This window comes from Colius striatus, chromosome 10, assembly GCF_028858725.1.
Source record: "Colius striatus isolate bColStr4 chromosome 10, bColStr4.1.hap1, whole genome shotgun sequence".
Taxonomy (NCBI): Eukaryota; Metazoa; Chordata; class Aves; order Coliiformes; family Coliidae; genus Colius; species Colius striatus.
The window spans coordinates 9,195,595-9,221,409 of NC_084768.1; the positions used below are offsets into that span (position 1 = coordinate 9,195,595).

General features: G+C 49.0%; 1 protein-coding gene across 1 annotated transcript in view; it reads left to right on the plus strand.

Moving 5' to 3' along the window:
- Positions 1–25,815, plus strand: part of LOC104553787 (transmembrane protein 121) — a 113,131-nt gene that overhangs the window by 19,156 nt on the left and 68,160 nt on the right. Inside the window, exons 2-3 of the mRNA XM_062003714.1 lie at positions 13,783–13,884; positions 15,228–15,416. The gene's annotated coding sequence lies outside the window, so the exon portion shown is untranslated. The remainder of the gene's footprint in view (positions 1–13,782; positions 13,885–15,227; positions 15,417–25,815) is intronic.

The window sequence follows — 25,815 nt, forward strand, 5'->3', positions numbered from 1 at the left end:
TCTAACTCAAATTGCCATCCATTTGATCTTTGCTTTGTCAGCAAAGTCTGGTCTCTCACCGCTTTCTTTACCGCTTTCTTTTCGGATCTGAACCAAACTGTACATTTGCCTCCATGAATGGAATCATTTGAGCTCTTGAAGTTTCATATTATAAGGCTCGTGTTCTGGGCTGCGAGTCATTGGGTGACCTGCCTTTGAATCCTGCTGGTTCCCTGTGGTTTTGTGAAGTGTGAGCTCCAGAACTGCACACGAGTTCCAGGAGAACTCTGGGATTTGTGCAAGTTGCAGAGGCAACATCGCATTTCTGAAACTTTGCTGCTTTTTGGGTGAGCTGATTTGGCAGCTTGTTGCTGTAGCAGAAACAGAAAATGCCATTGGACCAGGAACTATTTCCCTGAAGGCCTTAGCAGGGTACCTTTTCTTACGGATGCTCCCCACTGACAACTACATTTTGAGATGAGTCACTGAAGTCTATTTAATCCAGCAGTAAAATTGGCAAGGCAATTACCATCTTGCAACTTCTTCAAATCAAATTGTTAGAGAACATTAAATCAAATGCTTTGGAGAAATCCCAGTAGCTACAATTGCTTTTATCATCCAGTCTGTGATTCTGTCACAAGAAAACCTTTGTATTACTGGGCCTGTCTTCAGTGAAAGTGTGCTGCCAGGTATTTTGGTCTTAGCCTCTACTTTTTCTCTCTTCTCCATTATTTTCCTTTTCCTGTTTGTTACCCCCCAGTGAGAACTGAGGCATTTCTAGCTTAGTTGTCACCCTTACTTTTTAGCATTGCCAAGTACAGAAAGCATTTGCAAACTGCAATAATACTGTTAGTCATGAGGCAATTCATCTCGTACAACAGCTTAAAGCACCAGGGTGAGGAAGGCCAGTCTGCTGGCTCTTCCTTTTTGCTCTGTGGTCTCCCTCTCCATTCCTTACGAGAGGGAAGCATGCCGAGCCTGAGTGTATTAGTCAGCAGTGGAGGGGCTGGTAGACCTAGAATCTGCAAACAAATGATTACAGGCAGCTTTTTGGTTGCTGGGGCTACTCCCTGATGGAAGGCACATGTTAGCTGAATTCAGTTTTCACTGCCACACACTTAGGTTTACACTCACATTTGGATCTCTTTCTCTCTTTGGTACATCCCAGTCCAAACATGACATTTTGTCTTGTTTCCTGGTGGGAGGATATTTTCACAGAAATCTACTATACTCTTTTTTTTTCCTCCCCCTCTCCCTTTTTTTTCACTTTACAGGTGAAAACAAGAGAGAAAGAACTAGAGAGGGAGGGGTTCTCTGCCACTGCTACAAAGATACAGGAAAACGTTGAACTAAAACTGCTAGATCTTACATCCCTTTGTGCTCCAAAAAGGAATCAACTTCATGGCTCGTGCAGGCTGGTGTTCAGAAGGAAGCAGCATCCTGCCAGCAAAGCGAGCTTCAGTGGCTCTGCATCCAAGGAGCCCGTCTCAGCTGTCAGTGCTGCGGAGGTGATCAGAGAGCTGCGGAACAGCCAGGCCAGCCTGGAGAGAGAGCTGAAGCAGCTGCAGGAAGAGTGCAGGCAGAGGCTGGATGAAATTGCAGAAGGGTTGGATGGAGTGATTTGTATCTCCCCTTGAAGAGATAAAGAAGAGCAGAGGAGTAGCCTGACTTGCTGAGAGCACATTGTGCAGCTTGGCGCGGGGCAGCACGAGGTGAGGAACCAGCTGTAAGTCCTGATTTTTAAGCCTGGGAATCATAATTCCTTACTGCCTCATGACTTACACCGGGGCCATAACCTTGGTGCTTCTCTCTGCAGCCCAGTTATTGCTAACCTTGCCAATTAAATTCTGGAGCAGGCCTTGGTGGGAGCGTGCATAAATCTCCCTTTTTATCTTTGGGATTTCTAGTTGTTCTGCCAAGCACTGGGCTCTTTTACAGTGCTCAGCTGCTAGGCACAGCATACAGCAAGGCTGCACAGTGGAGTCTAATTGCATTCAATATTTTCTAGCAAATGGAAGAGTTCATTAGTCAGAAAAATCCAGGTATTGGAGAACATACAAAGTAGAAAGGCTTAGAAAGATTGGAAATGTTGAAGGGAAAGTGTGCTGTTGGAATGGAGCTGGTTTGCATATTTGTGGCAGCTCTGATGCAGCTACCATCAGGAAAAACAAAAGCCCAATAATAAATAAAGCAGCACACTGATTTCATTTACTGGTGTGATGCACTTGAAGTAATTGGGTTTTCAAAGAGAACAAACTAGAAACCCATTCCAGCGAGTTATGAGTCACAATGAGATAACTTATGGATCTGCTATAGGAAGTTTCTGTAAAATAGAAATATGACCTTAGCTTCCAAGCTTGAGGAGTCTCCAAGCTCTGTCTCTGGAGGCTTCTTCCCCTGGAACATGCAAATGTTTTTCACTTGGCATTGATTTCCTACCCTTCTCTGTTTTGCTTTCACCAAAGAATATTTTTCTATTCTTGTTGTACACTTTCAGGAATAAATATATTTCAGAAAAACCAGTTTGCTTTTCATTTGTGCATTGCTACGAGCAATGGGCTCTTCTCTCTCTGGATGCCTGTCTGCCACCCCAGCTTGGTGGTGGTGCTGATTGCCACCTGCTCTCAGCTCGCTCAGCAGCCAGATCTGAGGAACTTGGAGGGCTCTCTTTCCAGGCTTCAGGGTGATTGCTGCTCTGCAGGGAGACCATGTGCAGGTGGACAACGCTTGGCTCTCCTGCCTTCTGCTGCACCAAGGGACCTTCAGACACTTCCAGACCTGCTTGTTGGCACTGCTCACATCAGTTTTTGCAGAAGCGAGTGGCAAGGCCGGTCAGTGGAGAGCCAACATGCCCTGGTTTCCCCTAGTTCATAGAATCATGTAATCACTTTGGTTGGAAAAGACCTTTGAGCTCATTGAGCCCAGCCACTCCTCTCACACTGCCAAGCCCATCAGTAACCCATGGCCCTCAGCACCTCATCTATGTGTCTTTTCAATATCTCCAGGGATGGGGACTCCCCCAGCTCCCTGAGCAGCCTGGGACAGGGGCTGACAACCCTCTGAGGGGAAAAAGTTCTTCCTCATCTCCAATCTAAACCTCCCCTGGTGCAACCTGAGGCCCTTTCCTCTTGTCCTATCACTTGTTACTTGAGGAAGAGATCAACCTCCACCTCTGTACAACCTCTTGTCAAGTAGAGGCAGAGAGTGATCATATCTCCCTTCAGCCTTCTCCAGACTAAACACCCCCAGGGCCCTCAGCTGCTTCCCATCAGACTTGAGCTCCAGCCCCTTCCCCAGCTCCATTGCCCATCTCTGGACATGCTCCAGTACCTCAATGTCCTTCTTGTAGTGAAGGGCTCAGAACTGAACACAACATTCGAGGTGCAGCCTCACCAGTGGCAAGAACAGGGGGACGATCACTGTCCTGGTCACACTGTTTTCAATACAAGCCAGGATGCCATTGTCCTTCTTGGCCACCTGGGCACAGGCAGCTGAATGTAGCATGACCAGGAGTGTACAAGATGAGGTTAATATGAATCATGTTTCAGACTGTCTGAACCTGTCCAAGGACCAGGTTTGATCAAGGGAAGTTCAGTTTTCAGCTCAAGACCTCAACTCCAGGCACTCCTACCCAGACAAGACAGCCCCTGGGAGGAGGGTGTTTGTGCCATTGAGTGAGGCTGTTGGTCACGGTTGGTGTGCCTGCTGCCAGCTGGGGTGGCAAACAGTCCTGGAGCAGAGACCCCCAGTGAGCTCAAGAGATCCAGCTCTGGAGTGGGTGCCCCCAGGCTGCTGCTCCTGGAAAAACAGTCCTGGCCTTAAAAAGCTGATCTCCTTTGCTCTGCTTTTCAAACCATCCCTGTAAGTACTGGGTTCCAAGCACTGAACTGTTCCAAGCTGGTAGGGCTTGGGAGGGTGTTGGCTCCAGGGCTGCTGGCATTCAGTGCACAAGAGGATTTATTCAGACACAGGTTTCACAGAAGATTATTCATGAATGAGAAAGAAACAGTATATCCTAGAACTAACAAGAGTGGCAGTACCAGCCTGTCTCTCCCTGAGCATTTCATATCCTCCCTCAGCTTTTATACAAGGGAATTTTCATACCGCATCACATTTAAGATTAAAGCATTGCCCTCCATAAAGATTCTTTGTTCTCTGGGAGTTTTCAGCAGCAAATAGCTGGCTAATGTTCTTGAGCATGGCTGGAGCACTCCAAATGCAGGTCTAGCTCATGCTTTGCTGTGGCTTATCGGGGTTGGCTTCATGCTGAATACCACCGAGTGTCAAGCTGCTGCCCACTCAAACTGACAGCAGTTGCTCAGGGGATGGCTTTTGTTTCCTGGGATCACAGGTGCAGTGTGGTTCAGTGTTCAGCCAAGGATCCTTTTTCAGCACAGATCACAACTGGCAGCACCTTTTCCCTGCTTGACCCTAAAGGATTGTTTCTGACTCTGGTGGAATGTTGGAGCTGGGGCTGCTTGTCTTTGTGGGAGCATCGAGGGGGGCTGCAGCTGAAGCACCATAAAAGCAGATCTTTCCAGCGCTGGTGCTGTGCTGCCTTCAGACACCTCATAAAAAGAGCATCAGCAAGTACAGTTTTTATTTTCTGGCACTGGCTTCCCACTGCCTTTTCTTTCAGGTGCCAATTAACCGTTTCAACCAGAGCAGTTATTCTGCACTCCCCATGGAAAGTCAGTGGGACAGTGGGTTTAAAACCAATACCTGCAGCCCCCTCTTTCCTTTGCCCTCCTTCTCAGTGCCAGCACAGAGAGCGCAAAGCAGGAGATGCTTTAAGAGCTTGGTGCTTTCACACACCAGATTTTGGAGGGTGGTTTTCCTATGAAGGCTGCCATTGAGAAATCACAGACCCTCTGCAGAGGCTGGACACAAAGGAACTGAGCTGTGGTCATGCCTCAGTGGCTGGCCACAACTTTTGATGGCTTTTGAGGCATGAGGCTGCATCTGAAATACAGAAGCTTTCCAGTCCTTGTGGGCTTGGCCAGGCATCAGCTGTCTCTCCAGCACTGCTGGGAGATGCTGTGTGATAAATGCCACCGAAAAGCCCAAGAAAAACATCCCTGGATTAGCACCAGCTGCAAGGAGGGCAGGAAAAGGATCTGGATGACTGCAGTCACACCTCATGGGATATAACCAAGGAACAAGGAGATGTTTGTTGCCGTGGCGTTGGAAGCATTTTCCTTTCATTGCTTGGGCTGACTCCCGCCCACCCCCGTTACCCACTGACTTTAAAGGCTGCAGTGACCTTCTCAATCACTGGGGCTTGGCTTTGTGTCAGCAGTTGAAGATGCTGTAGAAGGAGGAATGGATGCCCTGGGAGACATGTGGCAACCAGCAAGCACAGGGCCGTTTGGTCGGTGGCAGATGCTGCGGCAGGCGGGAGATGACTCAAGCGGTGCATTTCATCCATGGCTCAAGCGCTCGGGAGATGTGAAGTGTTGCTTCACAGAGATTGGAGAGTGTTGTAAACAACCCACTGCAGGCTGAAAAGCAAAGAGACAGGGTGATAAGTGGTTTGTTCTTTGCTGTATCACTGTGCTGGTTGTGTGTGTCCCTGTGAAAGCACGGGTCTGCCCTAACATTGTTGGTGCAGCAGTTGAGCAGAGAAGGGGGGGTTATCGGCCAGAGAAGCTGGTGGAGAGTGAGTCATGTTGCGCACAACTGGCTGCAAAACACAAGTTGGGGAGGAAGGCTGGTAGTGAACAGGCAGCAGGGCTGGTTTTATTTTTTGAAGAGGCTACAGGAGAAGTTCTCCCTCTTGGTGCATCCTAAAGGGAGCTAGTTTAGTTTGGGTTTGGATCCGGGGTTTCTAAGTCATCTCAGGGAAAGAGGAACTTATTAGAGGCAATAGCCAGTGCTGGAAAAGCAGGAAACCAGGATTAAATCAGCACCTGCCAGAGACACTGTATGTGGTTGTTGGGTATACCTGAGGCAGCCCCAAGTGGTTTGCCTGGTGATAGGTCACAGCAAAGCCTGTCCCCAGGGAGCCCCTGTAGCATCCAACCTTCCTTGTGGGGCTGGGAGCGTTTGGCCTCTCACTTCATGCTCCAGTAATGCTTCTTTGAAGACAGGCTGAGTTACTGCTGCAGTTCTAAACCACACTTTCTCTGGTGATGGATTGCTTCTAAGTGTAGCCTGAAGAGAAGCTTTCACAGGACTTCTGCCTGTAGAGTTTCTGGTAGGCCAGCATGGAGGTGTTTATAAAAGTGCAGTTTAACCCATTTCTCTGATGTAACTGGTGCTTATGTTCCAAACATCGTGCTAGGAAATGCCCACAAATACCTAATTGGCTGATAACTCTGGCTCTCACTGTACAGCTAGAAATATTCCTCCCCAAATAACTAAGCATCAATCAGCTTGCAGTCAAAACAGGAGATTTGCTTTGCAGAAGGCAAGCGAGGCATCTGCAGCCACTGCTCCTGACAACATTGCGCCTGCTGGTAAATAAGGGCTGCAACCTATGTTTAAAAATAAGAGCTGCTGGGAATAGTGATTTCCACCTTAGAGTGTTTTGGGTTCCCTGTGGCATTCCTCCTCCAGCTCCTGCAGTAGGATGAGCCCATAGTAGTTGGTGTGAGCTGAGTGTGTGGCAGCATGGTGCCTGCTTCGTGGGAAATAACGTGTCTAATGCTCGAGCTCCCTCTTCTCTGACCCTCAGCTATGCAGTGAGGTTTTGTTCTCAAGCTGCTGTGAAATGAGTGACAAGGCATGCAGAGCATCCAGTCACATCTAGTGCTAGCTCTTGGCCCAGGCTTGGGGTGCCTGTCCCAGCCCCAGCTTCTGGATCCTGTGGGCTTTGTGCTTGTGAATGACTGCCAGTCTTTCACCCTTGTCCTGCCGTGACAAGGCAGCTGTGCCCTGCTAAGCCACAAAGCTGAAGCAGTCAGGTAAGTGCCACCTTATTTTCCAGCATGGCTCTAGGGGTCTGCATTGAGTCCTTTGGTTTGCTTTCTTCTGTAGGGCTGGAGAACCTTTTACTCCCCAGGAACTACTCCTTGTGCAGGTCCATCTAGGCACTAAATGTGAATAAAGGGAGTGCAAGCACTTTGCAAGCATTTAAGTGAGGCAAATTATCCCCACTTTGACTTTTCCTTGCCCTTTGGCTCTTGTGTGTTTCATCCTCCTAAAGTGGGATCAGAGGGTTGATCTCCCATCAGTGTGACAGGACCCCCGCGTATGTGTCTGTGCCTGGGACAGCCCCCGCAGCCCGGGAAGGCAACCTACAGCTCCAGGGGCCAAACTGGGCAGCGGGCAGGGAAGGCAGAGGCACAGCCCCTGCAGCCAGCCTGCTCCCCGTGAGCAGCTGAGCTGGGAGTGAGCCATGCTCTCCTGGTAGCTCATGCTTTGATTTAGCATTAAGTACAGCTAAGGAATGTTTGAGCGTTAGCTTTCTAGCGTGACTGACTGCCTCCAAGACAAGCAAACAAGGAATTTGCTAGAGTAGCTGTCAAAGCAGGCTCTGGGCCCCTACTAACGCTCTCCCTCTCCCATCTGACCTTATTATCGCAGCGTGGTTGTTTTGCAAGGTGGCTGCTTTGCCTTCCAGCAGCCCACGGGTGCTCTGGAGGGAGCTGTGAGGCCTCTGGCAGGCCTGAACGCCTCAGTGGCCATGGGGGTGAGCTGGCGTCGCAGGCCCGGGCCTGCCCGCCTTCCCTTGCAGGAGCCACCAAATGCCCTGTGTGACACCAGTACACATCCATGGTAAGAAGCTGGCATTTGCTGCTGTGCCAACTGCTCAGATGAGAAACCTTCTCCAGCATTTGGGGGGCAGGTGAAGGATTTTGTTTGATTGTGCTTGCCTCTTGTGTCCCACCCACCATCACCCCTCCTCTGCCCGGGTGAGGCCTCATCTGGAGCCCTGTGTCCAGTTCTGGGCTCCTCAGCTTAAGAAACAGGGAACTGCTGGAGAGAGTCCAGCACAGGGCCTCCAAGATGATGAGGGGACTGGAACATCTCTCTAACAAGGAAAGTCTGCAGGGCCTTGGTCTGTTTGGTCTGGAGAAGGCTGAGAAGGGACAGTTATCAATGCTTATAAATACCTAAAGGGTGGGTGTCAAGAGAATGGGGCCAGTCTTTTTTTCTGTAGCACCCAGTGACAGGACAAGGAGTAAAGGACACGAGCTTTAAGTTCCACTTGAACACGAGCAAAAAGTATGTGACTGTTGAGGTGAGGGAGCCCTGCCCCAGGGAGGGTGTGGAGGCTCCTCTGGAGGCTTCCAAACGCTCCTGGATACGTTCCTGTGTCCCCTGATTGAGGGGAACCTGCTTTAGCAGGGGGATTGGGCTGGATGAGCTCTAGAGGACCCTTCCAACCCCCACCATTGTGTGTTTCTGTGATTCCACATAGGATTCACAGCTGCCCTGGGCCAAACACTGGTAGGTGCCAGGGCTGTGTGACCAGACAGGTCCTGGGACGACAGGGCAGGAGGGCTCTGGCCATGGAAAGGCCACAGGCAGAGCTTCTCTCAGGATGCTTTTACATGAAGGCTGCCTGTGGGACCAGGTTGGCCACGAGCTCAGCAGGGAGCTGGAATAAGTCTTGGGCTGATGGCAAAGCCTGACACGTGGTTCATTCTGTGTTTGGTGTGAGAGGGTTTGTGACTCCTAGGACAGGATTAGCTCCTGATCTGAGCTGGGAGGAGACAGTGTGGGAAGAGCCTGGACCTGTGAGGTGTGGGCGAGCCGCCAGCCAGGGGAAGTTCACTCTCTGAACGCTTCACAGCCTTGAGACATGATGTTAATGCATTCTGGTCTTCTAAGTAAATGAGCTTTCTAATGAGCTTTTTTTAAAGGATTTTTCTTGCCTATACTGATTAATACTAAAAATGCTAATATATGCTTTATAATGCTAACCATCCGCGAGGAGACCACGCTGCCACCCTTGATTAACACTGGCTTTCATGGTGCTGACATAGCGTCTTCTCTCTTTACAGACCTCTTTCAAAAACAAAAATACACTGTAAAGCCCACAGCTGAGAGTGGGGGCTGCCCATGAGGCTGGGGGAAGATGTCCTGGCCAAGGCTGCTTGCCTGTCCTTCTTGTACTGAGGACTGCTGCTGACATCCCTCATTAATCCCTGGATCCTCACAGTTTCAGGGCATGAATTTATTTCAGGCTTTTCCAGGTTTTCATTTGTATTCTTCCTTTTTCATTGCCACCCACTCGAGGCCAAGACCAGCAACAAAAGGCATCATAACAATAAAGCTCAATTGCAAGTTAGTTACTCGGCGTCGTTGCATCTGCTAAACAATGATATTAATTTTGTCTCTCAATGAAGGAAATTCTCTGCTGATTAGCCACGGGGGCAGCATTTGTTCTAGAAAGGAGCCTTTAATAGGCCTTTATATCACAGTGTAATTCGGATCACTACAGCGAGGAGAGCTTTGTATTGATGTGCTCAGGGTCTGCACCTCCATGGCTGGGCAGGGGGATGTGGCTCACGACGTGGGACAGGCATGAACGAACCTGTGCTCTGGAAGGGCAGATCTGCAAGTGACTGGGGCCGTAAGTGCTGTGGGGAAAGAGAGAGGTGTGGGATGGGAAGGGCAGGAGTGCAACAGGGCGGGACGGTGACACCTGAAGCTGCCGTCCCCATGAGGGTGCTGTGAGGATGGATGGGGTGCACGGCTCTGCCGCTCCTCTGGGAGCTGCAGGGGTGATGGGGACGGGCTGTGGAACTTCCCAGGGAGAAAACTGCAGAGCCCTAGGGGTGGAAAAATGTGCTTTCTGCATTTTGCCCAGCAGCCATGGCCATGCTCCAGCCTCTGCAGCCGGCAGGGTTAGGAGAGGGAGTGATTTATAGTCTCACTGCTCAGCGGGGAGTTTTTGCTTGCCTGTGTTTAATTTTATTTGGAGATGATGGTGCATTTTAAATAAAAATATCTCTCTTGTACACTTGAAGAGAAAACCTGGGGCTGAAGTTCCCCAGTGCTGCCCTGGAGATGCTTAACGCAGCCATGCAGTGAGTAATTCATGTGGGGCCGTGCCAAGGAGCTGGTGGGGATATTCCCTCCTGTTTCAGCTGCAGCTCAAAGTTGCTGCTGCTCTCAATCACGAGCCCCTCATCCCTGGGGCATCTCTGGTGGGTGCAGGGGCCACCCCACTGCCCTCCTCACCAGCAGTGCAGCACATTAGTCCCCTCGCTCAGCACCATTTCCCCAAACATAGACACATGGCTCTGGGCTTCGAGCTCTGTTTTTCTAGTGGGAACCCGACAGAGCAGCTCAGTGCCTGTGGCAGAGCTGCCTTCCCCAGGCTCCCCAGGAGTGCTGAGCCCAGGGGAAGAGCTGCAGAGCTGGGTCCTCTCCTCCACTGCCCTGGGGCAGTGCTGAAGGAGCAGACTGCATCGAATTTCTAAGGGAAATGATGCTTTTAAAAATAGAGATTTTTTGCATCAATTGCTCAGAAATTGTTGGTCTCAAAAGAAATGGGTTAGAGCAGAGGAAGAAACAGGGCTTTTGCTGTTTTGGCTGCAGGGACTCTCTATGCTAATAAATTATCAAAAGGGCCCAAGCCCCTCTAAGAGTCCCACTGTAAGAGCTGCTCCATCTGCTGCTCATCCCCTCCACTCCTGCCTCTGGCTATGGGGATAGGGCCTCTCCCTGTTTCCTGGCTCAAGTAGCAACCCCAGCTAAGCAAGGAGGTAGTCACCAGGCTGTATCTCCTCTCCTTTGACATGTTGCTTGGAGATGGAAACTGAAGTGTGTGTGTGCTGCTGTCCTGGATGAAGGGCAATGATGTTCTTGAGTAAGTTGAAGCCAGGCAGACCTGGGGGCTTTGCTGCTGAGGCTGGGTGGCTATGGGAGGATGGCACAGGGTGCTCCAGGGCTGCATCTACCTGCTTCACGTGCTACCAGCCTGACCCAGCAAGGACAAAACCATGGTCTAGCCCAGCTGGGGCCAAACTCATCCCCTCTCCTGACAGGGAGCAGCTGGCAGCAACCTCAGTGTGAGCTTGGGGAGGTTTCAGTGTCAGTGCATGGGCTGGAAGGCTTGCTGGCACGTGAGGCTGCTCCCAAAAATCCTTCAGACACCCAGAGAGGTTACTTTTAGATAGGAGCTTGCTAAACCTGTGGTTGAAACGTTTCAGCTTTGCTCAGTGGAAGCATTAAGATTTTTTGCCTAAATCTTACCTACATCTGAGGGAGATGTAGGCATTTCCCCCAGCTGTTTCTGAAGAACTGCCATGACCTAATACTTGAGATTTATATTATATTCACAAAACTACTGTTTCATAAAATCTTTATCTAATGGTAGGAAGGTTTAATGCCATTTCAAATGTGTTTCTGTGTGGGAAGTCCATGTATTTAGGAGTGTTTATCTGATAACTTAAGACCTTTCCCCACTCACAACATCCCCACACTCATGTGTAGTCCCCAGGCAGAGTCACGCATCATCATCTTCATTTGTTTTGAAGAGGAGATAGAGAACCTGTGCTGGAGGTGGTGGTGGTGACTGATTGACTGACTGATTGACTGCCTACTGCATTGGTTCTAGGGGAGCTCCCTGCTTTATCAGCCTCCTGAACCACCTGTATTTAGTTCCAGCCCCCCTCTCCTCTGCTGACCTTTGAGACCATCTTGGGTGGCTACCAAGCAGAGGAGGAATCATAGAATGGTAGGGGTTGGAAGGGACCTGTAGAGATCATCTAATCTAACTGCCTGCTAAAGTAGGTTCCCCTTCGATCAGGTCACACAGGAACGTGTGCAGGTGGGTATTGGAGACCTCCAGAGAAGGAGCCTCCTCACCCTCCCTGGGCAGCCTGTGCCAGGGCTCCCTCACCTTAGCACTGAAAGAGTTTTTCCTGATGCTTAAGTGGAACTTCTTGTGTTCCAGTTTCTTCCCATCACCCCTTGTTCTGTCACTAGATACAACAGAAAAAAAGTGCTGCCCCAACCTCCTGACATCCACCATATCGATATTTGTAAATATTAATGAGATCCCTCCTCAGTCTCCTCAGTTCCCGCAGCCTTTCCTCATAAGGAAAATATTCCAGTCCCTTGATCATCTTGGTCACCCTGCACTGGACTCTCTCCAGCAGTTCCTTGTCCCTCTTGAGCTGAGGAGCCCAGAACTGGACACAGGACTCCAGATGAGGCCTCACCAGGGCAGAGTAGAGGGGGAGCAGAACCTCCCTTGACCTGCTGGCCACATTCTTCTTGATGTACCCCAGGATGTCATTGGCTTCTTGCTCATGAGGGCACACTGCTGGCTCATGGTTAGTTGCTGCCCACCAGCACTCCCAGGTCCCTGTCCCAGAGCTGCTCTCCAGCAGGTCAATCCTCAGCCTGTACTGGTGCAGGGGGTTGTTCCTCCCCAGATGCAGGACTCTGTACTTGCCCTTGTTAAACCTCATGAGGTTCCTCTCTGCCCAACTCCCAAAGAAATAAAAAAAGAAGCTAGAAATGATTTCAGGTGAGGCTGAAGTATTTAATCACATCAGTCTCCAAAATATTCAGTGGACAGTCTTCTAGATAACATCCCCAAAACACAGTCCAATTAGAAGTAATCAGATAATCAATGATTGGGTATTGTGTAGCCTCTTTTTCAGGGCTTTTTTTGTTTGTTTTGATACTGCTGCTGCCTGTGTATCCCTCATAGTCTTACACTCAGCGTGGTTGCATACAAGAAGAGAAAATCCATGGTGTCTCTGCCAGAGCTGCACATCCCCATCACCCTTTGGCTTTAGAAACAAACTAATAAAGGATAAAAGGGAATTATGGGTCTAATGAAAAGGATTATTTATCCACAGGACAGGCCGTGTGCCTTCGTCCCTATTACACAGAGCAGCTCTGAGCCTTGATAAGTGTCAAATGAAACAGGATAATGAAACGGATTAGGATCTTAATAGCACATTCGATTAGTGAAGCTCTCACCTCAGGGCACTCTCTCATGTGTGTTAATGGGCACTGTGGGGGACAGGGATGCCTAAATGAGCCTATCAATGGGGAAAAGCTGGTGCAGGCTCCTGTATCAATGGGGAAAAGCTGGTGCAGGCTCCCCATCACATATAGCCCCAGCCCAGTCTGCAGCCTCAGCCCCTGGCAGCCTGCAGGGACAGCTGTGTTTCTGTCTGTTATGGGAAAGTGTATTTTTGTGGAGAAAGGGTAAGAAAAAAAGGAGAAATAACACATTGTTTAATTTGTTGGTAAAAAAATAATGAAAGACTGCTCTGTCCTTAAGTGAAAGGGCATCAGTCTAGGAGGCACTAACTTTCTGTGATGGCTGGGGATTGAGGAGTAGATCTCTTACAGAGGTTAAATGCCTAAATGCTGGTTCACCACTGTCCTCCCCAAGTGGCTGATAGCACCCAGATTTCAGGCACTGGGAGAAACACTTCTATATTAGCAGTGCCTTCTTCTGTAATTAATGCTTCTCAGAATGATGCAAAGGTGAAATCAGTATCTTCCACTAATTAACATGATTGGGCCTGGAGGAGGATGTGGCAGGAGCGTGGGGGCTGTGGGGAGGAAGGGAAACACCACTGCCCTGCCTGCTGGTTGGGCAACAGAGGGTTAAATAAGTTAGAAGGCTGTGAACACCAGTTCCTTTCAGGCTGTGTCCGAGGTGCCCCAGTAATTCCTCAACATGTTTTCATAGTGCTCCTTGTTTCAGTTTCAGGCAGTAAATAACACAGAGCCCTAAAGAGCCAGGATGCTGTAGGGAGCCAGGAGGTAGAAATTGCTGCTGCAATAAGCTATCATGTTATCTTAAATAAGGGATTTAAAACATATAAATGAATAAACAAGCAGTCAGAGCTGGTCTGGTGTTTTTCTCTTTTTCAGATGGCTCCAGGATCCAGCAGATTACTGAGAAAAGGAGTCTGCAAGCACTCAGCCCTGCACACAGCTGCTGTCTGCCAAGAGCCAGTTTCATTGTCCCATCCTGTGAGTTGCCTCTGACTGGAACCTTTTTTATGGTGTTTGTCATTTAAAAGCAAAACTGTTGAAGGGCTGCCCTCCTAACTGTCTTTCACATCAGCTGCTGTGGCAAAGTGCCATCCCCTCAGAGTTTTCCCTTGTTCTGAAGTCTGATGGGATCTCTGGAGTTAGGAACTGAGGGGATAACCAGCAGCTCTGGGCCGGATACTCACTGTGTTGTAGGATGGCTCTAGGTATGATGCTCCTCCCTGCTGCAACAACAGGGTGGATGGTGCCCAGGCTGCCCTTAGAGGTTTTGGGGAAATCACTAAATTTAACAAAGTTGGAGTGAAAATAAAGAAGTCTGGCTCACTTTTTTTGCAGAGGCAGATGCCACCAGTCCATGGCCACACTCTCTGGCTGTGCAGAATCTCCTCCTGCACACCATGCAGTGCTATTGCCATCCACCCACCCCACTGCAGAAAGGTACCAGCCAGAGCAGCCTCTGAGGCTGCTTTATACAGGTACAAAACAACTCTAAAGGAGCCTCAGAAAATTAGGATTCAAAGTAAGAGCAGGTTGGAACCCAAGCAGCCCCTCTGTGCCCCACATCCAGGCCCAGGTGAGGGTCCTTCTCCAGCCCTGCCTGGCATCCCTGCAGGGGAAAGACAGGTTCTGGCATCTGCCTGGGGCGTTAGGTAGGGATCTGTGGGGCCTGGGAATAGTTTCAGTAATCTGGCTCGCTGTTCCTAACACAATTAGTCATTGGAATAACATTAGCAGTGCCTGATGTCACTGCTGTTTCCATGGCAATGGACTGATTCCAGGCAGGAAGAGAGTGAGAGTGTGTGTGTGGGGGGGTACAGGGAGCAAGCAGCCCCAAGCCAGAGCCCAGAGGTTCCTGAGCAATAGCACCAGCAGTGCTGACCCTGCAGCCCTCGCGCCCCAGCAGCTCAGCTCTGGGGAGATCCCCCTCTGTCCCCACTGGTGTGGTCAATGGAGAAGCTGGAAGCCACTCTGCTTGTTGGCCCGCATGTGGTGGCATGAGGCTGTCCCAAAGCAGAAAGGCCCAGGCCCTTTGGTTGTATGTCCTTTGCTAAATGATGTATGGGAAAATTAGAGCAGGAGCGAGAATAAACCCAGAGCAGTGACATTGCCCAGGGAAGAGGAGCATCTCCCTGGTGTAAGTGCCTGCAGCAAGGATGCCTCGAGCTCTGCAGCAGCAGCCCCAGAGCAGAGGGAAATGAGAAGCTGCTTGTTAATAGCAACTGTCACTAGAAATTATGGAGGTTAGGTGAGTTATGGCCTAACTTGTATCATATTTAAGTGTGACAGCTCTATAAGACCATTTGCTCTGCTTTTCACCCTAGGTGCTAGGTTAGCATGGAAGTGACAGCTTACTGTCCAGAGCCTGCAAGTATGCCCTGGATACCTGGAAACCTGCTGGGATGGGAGCAGAGCCAGGCTGAGCCTCAGAATGCAGAAACAGCACTAAGACCCCTGGTGAAGAGCCCAGAGGGAGAAAAGGAGCGTGGCTGCACCCCAGCTTTGCAGAGGAGGTAAGCCTGGTTTCTCTCTTTCCTAAATTAACCTCCTTGGTGAAGCTGGAAGATGACCTCTGCCCTGTCTGGTTGGTTCCTGGTCCCCTGCTGCCAGCCTGTCTTGGGTGTTTGGGAAACCTTTGGGAGCAAGGTATGACAGGCAGAGGTGGCCACTTTTCCAGCACCTGAGCACTGAGATCTAATCGACATTGAGGGCAGACTTAGTGAGCTGGTGGAGAGCATCTGTCAGCAGGTACCATGAGGGGAGGGAGCCTAATGCAATTGCTTCATTTAGAGCAATTAGAGCGGAGCAAAGCCATGTTTTTGTGAAGGACCTTGGTATTGGTGAGTGATATACAGCTGCCTCTTGCAGAAAGCCATTTTCCTGTGCCTTAGGGGCAGCACAGAGGCTGGATTCATTGGCAATGTGGGAGTTTTTGGCCTGTGTTGGAATGAGCTGCTCTGTATCTGGGTGAATTTAGAAACAGGCTGCAGAGAGGGAGGGCAGCTGCCAGTGACTGCCAGGCTCTCCATGGCACTTGACATGGCTCAGGTCACAGCAATCCTGCCTCAGCAGCATTTGTGCCATCAGGTTTGGGACCATCCTGTCCTTCTGGGACATCTTCTGGCCTGGAAGCTGCTGCCTGGGCAAGGGCATGGGAAACTACTGCCAGGCTGTGGCATGGGATAGCATCACTGCATGTTATTTAAGTCAGCTCCTAGGAGAAAGGTTGTAAGGAAAGCTGGAAGTTAATCCTGTTAATCCAGCCTTGGGATCAAAGATAGAAAACTCTGGCATCTATTCAATCTGTGGGTCAGGAGAGAGCAGCAAAAACAGAATGCCATGAAAGTGCTGCCATTTCTTCTGGCACTTAGAGGTGAGGTCAAGGAAATTGATAATCTTTGTGTGGCAAAGATGAAGTGCAAGAGTCAGAGAGGATTGAAGCTGTCGCCACAACAACCCCTGATAGCCTGAGGGGTTTCCATACCTGTAGAGAATAAGAGCAATAATAATGAGGACTGAGGTAATGAGTATTTGAAAATGGACTGCAAGGCTGCTCCTGTCATGTATGTGGGAAGTGCTGGAATTGTTTGTACCTGGTAGGGTCACAGGCGCATCCAGCAAAGCCCTCACTGCCTCCCTCTGCCCATACCTCCCTAAAGCACAGCTGATGTGGTAGGAGCTGCACTGCTAAACCCATCTAGGGGGCAGATATGTGAGGGAGACCTGGCCTTGGAGAGCTGCAGCTGCCATGGCCAGCACCTTGGTGGGCTCATTCGGTGGGGCTGAGCTGGGGGGTGGTGGCTGCCCTTCACAAGCAGAGTTATTTTTCCAGGGTCATTTGTGTTTGCAGCTAATGGGATGAGGTGATCCCATGCACAAATCACCCAGCCTTGGGCTGGGTAAATGAAGAGATGGACATCTGGAAGTCTCAGGGCTGGTGGGCAGAGTGGGGCAGGATGTCTGCAGGACACCAGCATCCTGTGACATTTATTCAGCCTCATCCCAGAGCATCCACACTGACAGCCCTGGTTTAAAAGTCACAGGCTGCAAGATTAATGGGGCTGTCAATTCTTTTTCCAGCAAATGAACTATCCAGAGAGTCCTATTGTCTGTGGGCAGAAACATCACTTCAATATTTGGGGAGAAATATAGGTGGGAGCTTTGTGAAACAGACTTTGCATCTTTCCTTGCTCTGTTTTAAAGAGGAAGCTAATTGGAGCGAGCCTTAATGAGCAAGGAGCCTGGGTGTTGGATTGGTCTGAATCACTCTGTAGCTGTAGGGTGAGCTGAGCCCTCACTGGCAGTTTTCCTGTGGGATGGGGCAGAGTGAGGATCCCCTACCTGGGAGGAGAAGTGGGCCTTTTGGTGTCTGACAGACTTCAAATTCAGGTCAAGCCTTTAATTTTGACCTCTGGGTTCTCAATATGCTCACCAACTCTTCCTTAACACCTGCTTTCATCAGCCTGTTGCTGCTCTTTGCTCCTCATGCTCATGTTGCTCACCCAGGAAGGACCTTGGCAGTGTTTAGGAGGTGAGGGGCCTGGTGGGAGTCTGTGCTGAGAGGGTATCTGGCTCCACTCCATTCCCATCACTGTCACAGCATCCTCCTGCCTTCATCCGTACTTCAGCCCAGCACTCAGCACAGCTCATCACAGCTCATCACATTCAGTCTGTTACTCTCTTACTAGAAATAAAGCTTTATTAGCCTAAATGCAGTTGTGTTTTCAACAGCTCACTAACCTTTTCCTCTTGAATCTTTGCTTATGTCTTAAAAATCCACTTTTAGTATAAGACTTGTCAGATTTAATCCTTTTTAAATATCCTTTTCCCTGGTGAGGCAGCAAGATTTCCCAGGCAGCCCAGAAACTTGCCGATAAGATTCTACTGGAATGAGACATCCAGATGAAATGAAATCTCTACTTAAAGCAACCTTTTAGGGAGTATCCCACTTTGTCTGTGTTTGTTTACAACTTTTAAGTGTCTGTTTTCTAGCAGGACAGCACTTTTAAACTTGTCTGGACAAAAGCAAAAGCTCTTTCTGCTTTACAGCTGAGAGTCCTGGACCCCCCCATCCTAAGGTGGGCTTGGGAAGCAGTGGGTCTCTGGCAGCCACCCATCCCTGTGGGAAGGCTTCATGTCTACCATACAGCTCCAAATGGTTCTGCTGGCATCTCATAGACTTCTTACTGATGAAGATCACAGGGAGATGTGACGGTGAAGGACTTGCATCAGCAGCCTCTGTTGGTGAACAAGCCCATGCTGGTTGCCACCATCTTCATCCCCAGCCCCACCAAGACAGCCACTCTGCTCCTCCTTTTTGATCCCCATGCAACACATTTTGTTACTCTTAACGCTTGGAGGCTGTGCTCAAGAAATGTGACGGAGCTTTGAGCAGGGGAGTTGGTTTGTTGGGTTGTTTTCCAAGGACAGAGAGGTTTACTTATGTGTGGCATTTCTATTTTTAGTTTTAAATGAATTTTATGGTCAAATAAGTGTGTAACTACTTGCTTCTGGTTGACTACAAATAGCCATAAACACCATGCTAAACAAGCAGTGAGCAGGTATGCAGATATGTGTATGCCTGTGTTTCAGGGACAGCATCTCCATTTAGAGGTACAGACCATGGGGAGATTAAAGGCTTAATGGTTGCAATTAAACTTCCTGCAGGAATTATTTCCTTGCTGAGCTTTACCCAGCAGCAACCTGTGTGCTGCCAGCATTTCCATAGCAGTGAGGAGGTGCAAAGGCAAAGCCCAGCATGAGCCTGGCCAGAAGTGCAACCTCATGGCCAGCTAACAGGATTAAACAAAGATGCTCTGCAGCTCTTTCAGGGGCATTTCTGGTGCCTCTCTGAGCTTGCTCAGATACTTTTCACCTGCAGAAAGGCTTTGAGTCAGGTGTGAGAATAAACAGTGGGTAGGTGTTGGGCAGGTTCAGCTCAGGAAGAACCCACTGCCTTTCAGCAGCTCTTAGGAAAAACTCTCAATTAAAATGAGCCCATGGTTCAGCTCAGAACCAAAGTGCCTGATAGCCACAGGGCAAGCAGCAGAAGGCAAGCTTTGCCTCTCCAGCAGGCAGCCAGGCATTCCTGTCAGTGTTTTACTTCCCAGCCCAGCTCTGGGGTGAGGAGGGTCCCTGCTATCCCCTATGGCACCCTGCACCTCCATGCAGAGGCAGGAGCTGATGGGCAGCAGCACAGAGCTGTGACCTGGCTGTATTTCCCAAGGCATCAACCCTTCAAAGGCACCTGCATTTTGCACCCTTTTGCAATGGCTCCTTTAACTTAGCCTGTGCAGTTAGTGTTTTATCCCAAAAAGACACAAAGATGAGAAATAGCCCCTCCAGAACTATTCATGTGAGACACCAAGCATTATTTAACAAACCATATTCACCTGCAGAGATGAAACATTCTGAGGTGTTGCATGGGGAGCTGCAGCAGGGCCCCACTGATCCCAGCAAAGCATACCAGAACATTAACAAAGTAGCTGTTTCAGACTACATAAGGGTAAAAAGAGTTAGGATATCTTCTTCCAAATGAGACCCCTATAGACCCTTCCTCATTTAACGCCGTAACAGATACTCCCCAAAATTGATTTCATACAAGCATGATTTGGGCTTTGTGTTGAGTGACTGTGGTGACAGGGTGGGTGATGTGGGAACCATGTGCAAAGGGTTAAAAGTGTCGGTACCCCCAGCAGGTAATTTGGTACTGACACTTTTAACCCTTTGCATGCAATTCCCACGTCACTCACCCAGTCACAAGGATCTCTCAGACCTGGGAGGCTGAGGCCTGAGAGATCAGCAGGAGAAGCAGCAGAGGGAGGAAGTCTTGGTGGTGAGATGGTCCTGTTTCAGCTATAAATAGCAGGATCAAGCAGAACACCAGCTTCAAAACAGTTTCAGCAAGGCCAGAGTGAGGCCTTTGCCTCGTTAACCATAACATTAAGGTTAACAACCCTGAGTTGGTAATGAGCTAAAAGAGGTACATGCTAAACATGTGACTACATTCCTCAACTCCCCACCCAAATCATGCTAAAGATCACTGCATTTGCATATGTCTGAGGTAGGTGGGGAATTCTTGAGGCTGATATGAATATTCATTCTCTTTGATGTATATAAGGAATGTTCTTTTGTCTCTGGGTGTGCATTTTAGGAGGAGACATCCCCCAGATACCCAGTGCTGCCATAAACTATTAAGCTTTGCTTAATAGTCAGCTTGCTAAACTGTTAAGAATTGCTTTGGAGAGGGATTATTTGTTCCAGGTTTCAGTAACACCACAGCATGCCATGCCTCTACAAAAAGAAAAGAGGAGGTTGCCCTTTGGACTCTTGTTGCAGCCCTCTCAGCAGGCTGGCACTGCCCTGTTCAGCCCAGGAAGGGTTTTGCCTTCAGTCATGCCAGCAGCAGAGGGATGCCCAGCCTGGGGGTGAAGCCAGTCTCAGGTGTCCATGCCAGTCCTGGTACTTACTCTTGCAAGATGCATGTTTTTTTACCCATAGGGCTGCTCTGATGAGTTTGGGGACATTCAGGATATGTTTGTGCCATTGCCTGGCTTTGCCATAACAGGGTTTGGCTCCGACTGTGCCATGTTGCTCCCTACCCCAGGTATGGCCACACAACTAGGGACCAGGAGATCCCTGACAAGTTTTAGTCATGTAGCAAGATCTCCAACTACCTCTGCAGCATGAGGATGAGCCAACAAGGCACAAAAGCCAAGCAGCTGCTTTACCTTCCCTCAAGCTAAAGCCAACTCTCTATATTGAATGGGAAGACAATAAAAATAAGAGGAAGATCCCGCTAATCAGGCAAGAGCAAACCTCCTGGGTCCCATAGGGCAGTCACTGAATATCTTGCCTCAGCCAGGTGGGCACAGGCATGTCCTGGGGAAGCAGGAATTCTGGCAAGTCTCAGGTTAACAGGCTGGTTTCAGGTGGAGGAACACAGCAAAGAAAGCAAAAGCCATATTTGTGCTCACCTTCAAAAAAAAACCCAGGCTGCTGACAGTGAACCTGGCTGCAAAGCACTTGGCTGTCTCCGGATGAAAATTGCTAGATGAAAGCTTTGTGTATTATTTCTGCTTCAGGTACAACTGTTATCATTTAAAGTGATCTTTAGTGCTCGCTTTTGACATCTTCTTTTCAACCTTGCAGACTTATTTTCATTGGCCTGAAGAGTAAATCTGGCCATTTCCCAGCCATAACAATTTTCTGAGAGGAACTGCAGCAAGGTCAAAGTTAAGGCTAATACAATATTGTTTGCAACTGTTATCTAGAAATGGTTTTCAGATGAAAACAAACGTAATGAGGGCCCAGAAAAAAAAACCCCCACAGCCAGAAAGTTACAGCACTGAACTGCTATATTTTTTCATTACAATGGCAGGTGCTGCCTTTGAGCTGGCCATAAATTTAGAGGGTTTTGTTTTAAAAAGAGGAAGCAAGAACAAGTAAAAAAATCCAAAGGATCAATAAAAAAGTTGGGAATGAAAAGCAGTGAGTTTGGGCTCATGTATAGGTTAATGGCCAGCTCTCAATAGTTACACCTTCGCTGCTGGGTTCAGGAAGAGAAATGCTACTCATTAACTGGCAGCTGCCCCCCTGGGATCAAAACGGAAAGACTTAAAACAGAAGGTTCCAAAGAAATACAAGGAAGAACTTCTTCCCTGTTGAGGTGAGGGAGCACTGGAAGGGGCTGCCCAGATGGGGCGTGGAGTCTCCTCTGGAGACATTCAAAACTCACCTGGACAAGTTCCTGTGTGACTTGTTCTAGGTGGTCCTGCTCTGGAAGGGGGTTTGCACTGGATCATCTCTCGAGGTCCCTTCGAGCCCTTGACATTCTGTGATTCTGTAAACCAGAAGCAAAATGTGACCAAGTCATTTTGGTCTAGTGGCAGAGCAGGCAACCCAAGAGCTGATTCTGCCCTGCAAATAGGAGGTGACCTCCTCAGCTGTGCTGGCAGCTCTCCAAATTGGGCTCTGGGTAGGCAGCAGATCTGCTTTTTGATGCTTAGATGAACCTGAAAATCAGGACAGAGGGTGTCTGTGGTTCTCTCTTCCAGAATGCTTCCATGGCAGAAAGGGCAGTGGAAGGCTGAGCAGTCATTTATCAAAACAGTAGTTTCCCTCCCACAAGCAAAAGTGCCTGGAGGAGGGCAGGCAAGCAGTGAGGCTCCTGAAATAGCCCATCTGTGGCAGGTCCTGCCTCTCCAGGCAGCTCAGCTGAACTAAGCAGATAGTGCCCTGTTCACCCAGCATCACGGGGTTGCAGTAGAGCTGAAAGCCACCTTTATTTACCCTTAAAGCAGAACTTCCCACCTCACCAGCCCCATGAAAGACATGGGAGGCAGGAGGCTGGTGGCATCACTGAAAGGCTCAGCTGCTTTCTCTTGACTAACTCTGTTTAAATTCTCCTCCTTGGGACAGTGACACCTATACCATCATTGACAATCATTACTTTGCATCTCATCTCCACCTCCTGTTCTTCTCATTAGCATCTCATTTTCCTTCCTTTTTTTCCCTAGCTATTGTTTTCTGATTTTTAACAGCTGTCAGGTTAAACTTCTGGCAAAACTGTTTCCTTCACTGTTCCTTAAACACTTCTTAAAGAGCTCTTTAACTTTCCATTCACAATTATTTCATGATCAGGGGTATTTTTTCCATCCAATCAGTTTTGCTAGCAATTCCCCTTGATTTATTTTAGCCCTTCTGAAACATGTAGTAGCTGTGTTACTGGCTGAGCCTGCCCTCCCTTTTCTCCTACCAACTATAATCGGGTCGTTGTCACTACTCCCTAAGCAATTACCACTTCTTTAGCAATTAAATCACTGCAGCAATACAGCATCCTCTTGCATCCAGCTGAACAGTTTCTGTGCTCAGGAAATGTCCAGCTGAAGCCTTTGGGAACTCTCCTGAAGGTTTCCCCACAGCATCACCAGAGGAAGGAGGGAGGTTGCTGGACCTGGCACCCATCTCTGCTTTAACTCAGCGGACCTGGGGTTTTTGTTCTTTCTTTTTATTTGCAAAAACAAAGCTCAAATCCTAAATTTGATGCTGGCACATGAATGAACAATCCAAAGGGGTTTATTCCCCCTCAGCACATAGCCCTTGAGGCTTTCAGGCTCATCTCGTGCGGATTACATCATCTTCATGACATCATCCAGTAACACAGCAGGAGCAAGAAATGTTTGAAGCTGCTGTATAATTCTCCTCCAACTATAAAACAAGTAGCTGGGCCTCCTTTGCTCATTTACCCCAGATCAGCTGTAATCCCCAACCCAGGCTCCTGTGCTGGTGGTGTACAGAAAGGCTCTTAAGTATTTTTGCTGCAAGAAGGGTGATTTATAGCTCAGGGATTTAGTGACATCTGTTTCTTGTTAAATCATCTCTTTCTCACCCGAGGTGTAGGACTTGGTGTCTTTCTGACAAGAAAAAATTTGCTTTTTGTCTGTCTTTTTTTTTCCACTGGCATCTTACGAGGCTCTTTTGGTCTGTTTCATCCAGAAAGACTCCTCTGATCTGGTCCCTTCAGACTACTTTTCCCTTCCAACATTATCAGACTCCTTCAAGGTTGGGGATGTGTGGGGAAGGACCCAAATTACCTTGTTTTTTACAACGTTTCTTCTCCTTTTGTGGTGCCTGCCCCAAGCAGATCCACCAGCTCATGCAGAAACACACCAGACATGGCTGCTGAGCTTCACCTCCACCCCACTCACAGCACCTCAAGAGGTGAAGAAAATCCTCCCTGTCCTGCCCTGGCTCTGCTTTGGGCAAAGCCCCAGGCAAAGAAAACCCCAGCCCTGCTCCTTTTATAGCTGGAGAGGGCCTGATCTGGCCCTGGCGCTGCTCCCCTGATGTGTGACAAGCTGAGCCAGTCTCCAGCCTCCGCAGCCTTTTTTGGCTCCTTCCCAGAAAAAGAAAGGTTTGCACACACACGCACACACACAAAAAAAAGGCTTTGCAGAAAAAAGATATAAACCCCAAAGGCCTGCTTTGCCTTTCTGTCCCAATTCCAAGCAACTTCTAGTGCCAAGAACAACAATAAATCTGTATTTTTTTTTTCCCCAGGAAGGGTTTTCTGGCTTTCCTGGGTCCCTGTCCCAGTCCAGACAGTTTTAGCCCCCAACCCTTTGCTGTGGTTGCCCTTTTCCTGCCATCTGTACGTGCCCTCTGGAGATCTGGCAGGGCCCATCACACAGGAGCAGCTTTGCAGCCCTGGGAGAGTGTAGAGGGGGTTACTGGCTCTTGTCTCCACAGAACAATGGCCAGGAGGATTGCTGTTATATTTTACACACCACTCAGTCTGTATTTGCTGGGGTTGGTGCTATATATTTTCATTACTGGAAAGAGCTGAGGGCTAAGGATACTTAAACTGTAATAAATACATAAATTGTTGCTGAAGACTCCCCAGCCCTGTGATGGAGGCCTGGGGGAGACACAATTACCTGACAATGTAATTGAAGCCCTGGGAGAGGTCACTTGGTTTCCGTAGCCCTTAATTTTTTATGAAGAATGGTTCCTAATATGTGCCTGACGAAGATGCTTGTGGAGTGTTGCTAAGTGAGCGTATGAGAAAAGGGAGGGAATGCGATTTACAGTGCCACAGAGAGTGACAGCTCATCCTTCACAGCACAGCCTCTGCCAACCCTCCCCGTGCCAGGCACACGCCGGGGACCCAACGGGCCAAGGCCACGCTGGCTGTGGGGAGACAGGCCTTCTGTGCAAAAGGATGCTGGCAGCCTGACCAGAACTTGTACATTCCACTTAGGGGACCTTAAATCTTCCCTCCTGGCTTGGCAGGGCCATAAGGGGGAGCACGTACCCCCTCCCAGGGACACCTATGAAATCATCCAGACAACTAATTAGTACAACCTGGAAGGTGTTTGTGGCTGAGTTGTCAATGGAGAGAGGAAGAGGAGAAGTCAGTGAGTGTGTGACAGCCCAGCTGGGGACCAACACATGCTCCAGGCTCTGTCCCACGGGGCCAAGGGATGAGACCTTTCCTTTTGGTGTGGGGAAAGCTACTGGCAGTGGTTTGCACCTCTGGTAGGTGGGCAGGGAGACCTCTCTGCTGCCCACGTCCTGAGGGGGAGGGATGCTCCTCTGGCTCCCTGCCCATTCTTGCAGGAAACCGAACCCCTGCAAATGCAGAAGCTGCTTTTGTGCTGATGCTTTATCTGCTGAGTTAACTCTTTGCAACCCCATGTTATTTAACTTTGAAATGGAGCTGCCTGGCAGGCTGGATGAAAGGACTGGCACTCAGTTTTTCAGAAATTTATTGTCCCTGATTAATTATATGACCCATTTTGGTTGCAGGCTTTTATCTTTGCCTGCTACTCGTTTGGCTGTAAATCTCTGTCTGGGAGTTTTGGCTCACTGGGTCCCACCTAATTTGGTTCTGTATATTCATTAGCGCCTTCTGATATCGCAGTAAAAGCTTTTTGCATAAAAGTGGCTATTCATTTTCCTGCAGTGAGTGTAAAAGACAACCAATGTTACCCATAAAAATAACAGTTTATTTCAGCAGCAAGTGTCTCCACGGGAAACAAAAGCATCATTGCCAGGCCAGCTGCCTGGTATGCTTAGAAAGTGCCCTCTTACAAGGAAAAAGCAAAGCCCTGAGCGGGTACCACTCTGTCCTTGGGCACAGGGATAGAGAGCACCCTGGGACCCACAGTCCCCTTCCTTGGGATCATGGTTGCCCAAGGTCCAGTGCTGCAAGAGCAGCAGCATCTCAGGACCAGGAGCTCTTCTCAAACCGGGGCAAAAAGGGCATATTATGTTTGTTCTTCCTCTGCTCAGGCTGCACAAACACAACACGGTGTGTCTTCAGGCTTTGCTTTGCCTTGTTTGTTGTTCTCACCTGCTGTAAACCTAAACCCTGCTTTAGGTTTTATCCCAGCTAATAAACCAGAGGCT